Below are 7,769 nucleotides of genomic sequence, written 5' to 3' on the forward strand. Positions count from 1 at the left end.
ACCCCAGGGTAATCTGCATGGCCTCCAGATTCTTGAGGGTTCAAGTCTCTCATCAGTCCATTGACACATCAACCAGCCCCAGCTCACATGCCCTAGTGTCCATAGTTTAAGCTTGCACATAATCACTGAAATCTGTTTAGTCAATATAGTCAAGGGATTCTGCAGAGAGATTCAATGGATCAGTTGCTCAGGATCTGTTTAGGTGAGCTGAATCACTCTCAGGGCTCTGCTGACCCTGTTAGTTGGATCTCCACTGTCTTAAATCAGAAGAAGGTAAATGTGGAGCTATGTGACAAGGCACCTACTCGCTCTCCTGCTTGCTCTCATCGCTGTTATGCTACCCCTAAGAAGTAAGTAGCCCTCGTAGGATGAAAAGTTCCAAATTCCTGCTTTTCCTGGATAATATGCAAATAACATAACTTCTGTTGCATTTCAGATGGCTGCACTGACATTATTGGGGGACACCCTGTGCTTCCCCATTCCTGGCCTTTTATGGCAGTTATCCAGAAAGATCATTCAACTGTGAGTTGAGGAGCTCTTCTTGCAAAGAAATGGGTTTTGACAGCAGCGCACTGTAAGTAAGTATTATTTGTGAAGTATTCTATACTGCGACAACTTTAACTCTTCATTGAGGTGGGGCATAACGTGCAAGCCAGTGAGTAAAGCAAGCTGGATATTGATTTTTTAAGAATTGATTAAATCAGCAATTTTCTCACTACCTGATCTAAGAACTTGTCATTCTGCTTTAAGCTGTTTTGTAAACTACTGGTCTGCATTGTGTACAGTCAGATCCTGCCAATGTTACAGGATACAGTACATGCTGATAAAAGACTCTGTTCATTATTTATTTATCTGAAACAGAAATATCTTGGAGAAGGAGATATATGGCAATTATCTTTAGAAAATTTTACCTGTGTGCCTGGAACTAAGCCTCAAAGCATCCTGAGAGATGAGGTTATTAAGCAGAAATTAGATAGAAACACCATTTCCCCTCCCACCCTTCAATTTAAGTGATCTGTCTGGGCTCACAAAAACTGAATAGCAGAGCTGGGATTAAGACAAGTAGTCTTGTCTGGTTGGCAAGTCAAGTTCAGTCACCAAGCACTCCTTCACCAGGTGAGAGATCCCCCAACAGGGTTGTTGAACAGCTGGCTCAGGGTAAGGGAGACATCTACTGTTCATGTCAGGAAATAAAATTCCTGTTAAATGTTAGTTAAAATGTTCTCTAAATCATATTTTAGGTTCTCCAATTGTTTTTCTGTATTTTGAGTAACTAAAAGAAAACAGCAGACTAAAACCAATTGCAAGATGTGTGTGCAAACCTGACATCTTCAAATACAGTAAAAGTAGAAATATTCACATCTAGCATGCACCTTTTTGGACATTTACAAAACAAAACCCAAATCTTCCTCTTTGGAATTAAGGGTTTTTTTTGTCAGAAGGTGGAGTCTCTTGTCTTTTCAGTCAATGGTTGGAGATGTCCAAGGTCAGTTACGGTTGTAAAAACTCAGATTTGAAAGCTATTCAGTGACCAGTGGGAAGGGCAGTGGTTGACTCCAGTGTCATGGAGAGGATGGCAGCTCTGGTCACTGGTTTGGTTTTCTAACAAGGAAATCAATTTGGGCTGAGCTTGAGTGGCAAACTAAAACAGTATCTGTGTGGTCGTCTTCTCTTCAGCTGTGTGACGCTGCCCCTGCAAAACCTACCCAACCCTATGCTATGTCTAAACTATTCTTAGGAGGTGCAATTGCAGCACATGTAACCTTTCTTGAACTAGTGCCCATAACCACTTTTGAAACTATTTTTATTACAGATGAAATAGCATGAATCCAGTGGTGATAACCTCCATGTGGCCTGCAACTAACCTGTCAGAGACCTGGGTGAGGTGGCAGTGTTTTTTTTCCCATGGGTCTGGGCTTTCTGCAAGTCCAGCAGTTATACCTCTGGGGGATGTCCAGCAGAACAGAAAAATTTTCCCAAGTCATCAAATTATACTATGACAGATGTGTGCCTGTGTGTTTACCTGGCCTTCAACCTGAATTTGGTGGTCTCTGTTGATTCTTGAGCAAGCTGAATTAAAGTCAGCAGTCCAATACTCTACATATTGCATGCAGGCAAGTGTTAGCAGTGTAAAAATAATTAGAACCACAAGCTCAGCACACGCTGAAGGAGACCTGTACTGGAGAGGGCAAGGATGTGGTAACTCTTCCAGGTCAAAGATTAGGTATCTAAGAGGTGTATTAAGGCTAAGCTGAGGACAGAGAAGGGGAGAAAAAAAGGGATGGTACATGAAAGAGTTCCAGGGATGGAATTCTGTGACTCTTGTATCACAGTTGCTCTGAAAGCCTTCTCTGTAGATGAAAAGAGAAATTTTTAGGCTCCAGTACAGTCTGTATGGTCCACTTTCACAAGCAAAAATTCACAAATGAGTAAATGGATTATGTCTTTTAGTGTGACCCATAACTGAAGTGAAGAAAACAACTCTTTTTTTGGGGGGTGGGATGGATAAAGTTTTCATTTTGAACTGAGTAAGTTGTCCTGTGTGTAATGAGTCTGAGGTCTCAAGATAAAGCACAGGAAAGCGTCAATATGTGTTCTGGCAGTGTCTTCTTACTGGACTGCATTACATTTAGCGTGGCAAAACGAAGAAAGGCAAACTAATGAATAAATTTATGATGGTATTCAGGGAGCTTGGGGGAAAGGGAGGTTTAATGAGTTACTTAGCTCTTACTGTCTATTGGCAGGAATTGGACATGTAACTCCCTTTGGATTTTGACAGTCTCCCTTTGTAATATTCACTACAGGGATGTCTTGGGCTAGACAGTGTCTGTTCTCCTTTCTTGATGGGCTGAATCCTGCATTTAGTTAAGGACAAAACTCTTACTAATATTAATGGTATCCACTGTAGCAGGGCACTTGCTATATGCATAATGTTGAGCACGAGTATTGACGTGTGCATTAACATCCCGTTGATGTCAGTAAGACAACCTGTATGCTATTAGGCATGTGTCACTCCTTTGCAGTATTTGGTCATATATCCACTGAAGTCCATGAAAAGGTTATGTAAAGGCATCAGTACCAGCAATCGTTGTGCAAGGGACTCTACCTATAAAGTCAGTAGACTTTTTCTTAAAATTAATCCATGACTGTAATCACCTGAGGGTCAGCTATCACTGTTATTTCACCAAATGAGATTTACATTAAAGAAATGTTACTTTGTATAAGAAAATATAAGCTCATGTGAAAACATTAAAATGAACAATATTTTTCCTATTTTTAAATCATATTGCCATAAAATGAAATTGTGAGTTTTATGTTACATGATTTTTGATCATCTTCAGAGGTGTTGCTCAGGTCCAGTAGTGACCTTCTCTTCCTGGACTTTCTTTAAATTGCAGATTAAGAAAATTAGAAATTAGAGTTGTTCTTGGAGCCCATCGAGCATCCACAGCTGAAAAGAAACAGCAGATATTTAGGGTTATGCACTACTTTCCTAATCCTCAGTTTAACAGGTCTTCCAAAGAAAACTATATAATGCTCCTCAAGGTACTGTGTTAACTGCTGTTATATTATTATGAAAGGAATTTTGCTGATGATCATTTTGGCTGTTCTTTGATATCAAAGAGTACATTGTTTTGATAGCTTAACAATGTCACAGGGTGCTCTGCTTTTGGTTGTGGTAATGTAGATAAGGTTAAAGGGTCACTCTAAGCAGGGATGACATTTCATGTCCATTCTGTGCTCTGTAACTCCCTTTAACCCGCTCATTGTAGCAACCCCTCTAAATAAAAACAGTGATGCAATCTATTCTTAATTATCTGGGATAAAAGTAAAATTGTACAAAGTAAAGTTATAGATAATGTAGGACATAGATAAATTCAGCTCTTGGAGTCCAGAATGGGCACATAATGAAGTGTCTGGACACTGCAGGATGAGGCATGGAGAGATGCCCAAGCCAACACCATCATTCTGCATTTTTAAGTGAGGCAGAGGCTATAAGAATTTCTTATGCACTGGTTCCTGGCTCAGCCTGGCTCATGCCATGCGTGTCTCTGCACTGACAGCTCTATTAATCCAACACTCAGATTAACACAGAGGTGGCCATGGTTTTTTTGAATACAAGGAGGGCAGTCTTTATGCAGGAAATCTGTAGATGGCTTACTGGTATCAGCAGTGTCAGTGCCAATTTAAAGTCCCTGAGAAAGACAAGGCTTGTGCATCATCTTGTCTATGTCTTTAGAAACATCATGACTTCAAGATATCCCTGAGATATCTTGGATGGATGTTTATTCAGGCAATGCTTTAAGGTTATTCCTGTATTAATAGAGAAGTTTTTTATGTGGAAGATCAAGATGTATATTTGGAATAAGTGACTAGGCACAGTATATAATGAATATTACCACACTTCTGAAACAATTGATGGAATTAAATGGAAAAGGAAGTGAAGACTTGAACCTGATTTCTCATATTTCAGTGTTATTACCAGTTTGGTCTGACAAGGGCACAGAGAGGATACTAGCAATGTCCCTTTCTGGAACTAGCTGGGGCATTTAGAGATATGAGTGCCCCAGGGACTCACCACTGTCAAAACAAGGGAAGCTTCTTTCTCCATATGTTAGTGAGCACTCTCCATCTGCTTCAGGGCAAAGGCAGACCAGTTCATTTCACTGATTTTTTCTGTGGCCATGCCCAGCTTATCAGGAGCACCAGCTTATTTGACCAGTATGAACACTACATTGAAATGGATCAATAGGAAGTGCTATTTCTAGAACAGAAAGTTAAAACCCTGTTCCAGCATCACAAGGATACCATAAAATCCTTTGTCTGGATTTGATACAGAAACAGGGATAGCATTAGCCCCAGGACTCACCTGAATCACTGGAGCTCTGCTTTAATGGAGTGCTAAATGATTTGGAGCATGTCTTGCACATAAACTTTTCATCATTAAAATTCTCCACCAGCACTGGAGATATTAAAAGCACAAGGATTTGTTGGATAAATGTGATTTGTTGTATTGCCTCTCAAAAGGTATAAAGCCAGAAACATTTAACTGACAACCATCCAGCAAAATGTATAACCCCTTGTGAAATGAATCATGGTGCAGTGATTGTGTGCAAAACAGCAACTGTCTGTTCAGTAGCTGTGAGCCCTTACCAAGTGTATTGAGGATATGTTAGTGCTTTTGCTATATTTTTATTTACAGGCTTAAGCTGTCCTCTGATGAAGGTTGAATCTGTCAGGTAAAGGCCAACAAAACACAGTTTGGATCATTCCAGGCAGTTTGAATCTCTCAGAGCAAAAACTTGGCAGTTCGAAGAGTTCAAGACTCTATTTCCCCAGTTTATCTCTGCTGTCACGTCTGAGTGTTCATAGCTTTTCCTTTTCATCTTTGTTACTGAGTACATTACACTGTGGTTTGGGACTTTTCTGTGTGTTAGTTAAGGATTAGAGTCCAGGTTCAACAAAAAACTTGAATAGCAAGTTACATTCCCAAATAGGACATAGATTCAACCCTAACTCCTGGGTAGGTTTTTCACTTGCTACTGTAATCAGTGGGAAGCTGGACTTTGAATTCCCTATTGCTGCTGTAGATATGGAATCGCTATACTGACATCAAGGAAATTCTTCTGGATTTGCAGAGGTGTACCTAAGCTCAGAATCAATTCCTAAATATTGAAACGTGATTTATTAGAAGAGAAAGTATTGGTAAAAAGAGACTAAATGCCAGTTGAAATTAGTGATCAGACTTCATTTCCTTCATTTTCTGCATCAGACAGCATTTTTCCCTCCTTTTTTTCCAGCTGAATGATACTGCAAATCTGAATAAATACGTACAGCTTTTGCCTTTGCCTGACTCTGTTGAAGATATCAAACCTGATAGAAAGTGCAAGGTAGCTGGCTGGGGAGTTACATCTTCAGGAAAACCATCACCATGTCTTCAGGAAACAGCTGTTACAATCTTTGACAGAAGAAGCTGCAAGAGCAAGTACAAAAAGCACATGAAAATAACCATCAACATGTTACGTGCTGGAGGCAAAAACATATTTTCAAAGAGAGATGCTTGCCAGGTGAGAAGCAAAGTTATGAACAGGAGGGGATGTGTTTTTAACAACGGTTCCTTTTTCACTAGGAACAAAGCAGCACTAGTTACTTCTGAGGCTGACCAGACTCAAGGGGTTTTTAATTACATTTATAAGAGACTTTATTGCTGTGAAAAAAGAAATGTTAAAACTTTGAGAAATTAAGTCAATCGACAAAACGATATCTAGAGTATGGGAATTTGGGTTTGGGGTTATCTCACCTAACTTCAGGTACTTGTCTTCAGCTAAGCTGGTCTCCTTAAGCTCTACTTGTAGTTAATGGAGAGAAATTAGAACATCTGGAGTCTGAATCATCTGATCCTTTCCAGATATCCACATTTGAATAGTAGAAAATTAGCTGTGTCCTCAAAAGTGCTGTTTTAATTTTTCCTTTGATGTCTTCTATGCCTAATCTAGAAGGGCCAATTGCTAAAGAAGTGAGAATCAATTTATGCCAACAATAAAAAAAAAAAAACTTTTGAAATAGTGTTATTATAGTACCATGCTTTTCCACAACACTTTATATCAAAGGATATCTCAGGCAGCCTCTATTTACACCTTACCAAATCCTGTGAAGTGGCGTATGTCAACTGATCCATTTCATAGGTCGGAACTGGTCAGAAACATTTCCAGAGGTGTCTATGCATTGTGGAGGGCACTGCATGATCACCTTGAGAGCAACACACAAACACTGATAGGTGTTCTTTCTGTTTTGTGTTTTAGGGAGACTCAGGTGGGCCATTAATCTGTGCCAGTCGATGCCGTAGGGTTGTTTCCTTTGGAAAAGGATGTGGAAAAAGAAGGATGCCTGGAGTTTATACATGACTGAATGAAAAATATCTTGCCTGGATAAAAGAAGTAATTTCCCTTAACAGAGATCCATGAGACAGGCATGACAGTTTCAACAAATACTGTGCTGTGTGATAGAATTAAATGATGCTGTTTTAGTGAGCTACCTTCACAAATACCACCCAACTCTACAGCTTTACAAAGAACACCACAGCTTTATGAGGTCAGTTCAAAATATTTCCTTTTGTACAGATGTTTACTTGTTTTTAGTAGGAAACTGCCTCCTAGATAATACAGTTTGTATTGGATTTCACCCTACTTTTTAGTATGATGGAAAGGGACTTTATTCGTTGTGCCTGTGATGAGGCAACATTTTTAAATGTGTACTCATGGAAAAATTAAGTTTCACATTGATGGTGAATGAGATAGTGAATGAGATGTCTGCTGAATGAGAAAAACTAGGAAAAATGCCTTAATTGTTCAAATATTTCATTTTGGCATTTTTTCAAATCCAAATATTTCAATTTGCATCACAAAGTATTTAATTTTACTAAAATTATTTACAGAGAATTAAAAAATAAGCAGATAAACAATTTTCCAATTAATTTACTGTTAAACGAGAGAAAAAAAATCATTTCTCTTTTACTTAAAGGTTATTTTCTTTGATTTTTAGTTACATGATCAAACCAGCAAAATCATCTCTTCTCATAGTTTGGTTCATGATGTCACCTTTCCAATGTGCATCTGTTGAAAAAGCATAAATATTCATTGTAATGGAAGTAACTATGCTTCTCTAATACAGTGCCTGTCTAATATCTATCAAAACAAATAGATATTTTACTTTTGATTTCAATGGGCTTTGGGTCAGACTTCTAAAACAGAGGAGCCTGCTGTGTTTCC

At 38.8% G+C, this 7,769-nt stretch overlaps 1 pseudogene; it reads left to right on the top strand.

The window, feature by feature from the left end:
• The first annotated feature begins 266 nt into the window (after positions 1 to 266).
• On the top strand, positions 267 to 7,084 carry LOC112995768 (granzyme A-like; annotated as a pseudogene).
• Positions 7,085 to 7,769: the final 685 nt, after the last annotated feature.

The sequence above is a fragment of the Dromaius novaehollandiae genome, chromosome W, assembly GCF_036370855.1.
Source record: "Dromaius novaehollandiae isolate bDroNov1 chromosome W, bDroNov1.hap1, whole genome shotgun sequence".
NCBI lineage: Eukaryota > Metazoa > Chordata > Aves > Casuariiformes > Dromaiidae > Dromaius > Dromaius novaehollandiae.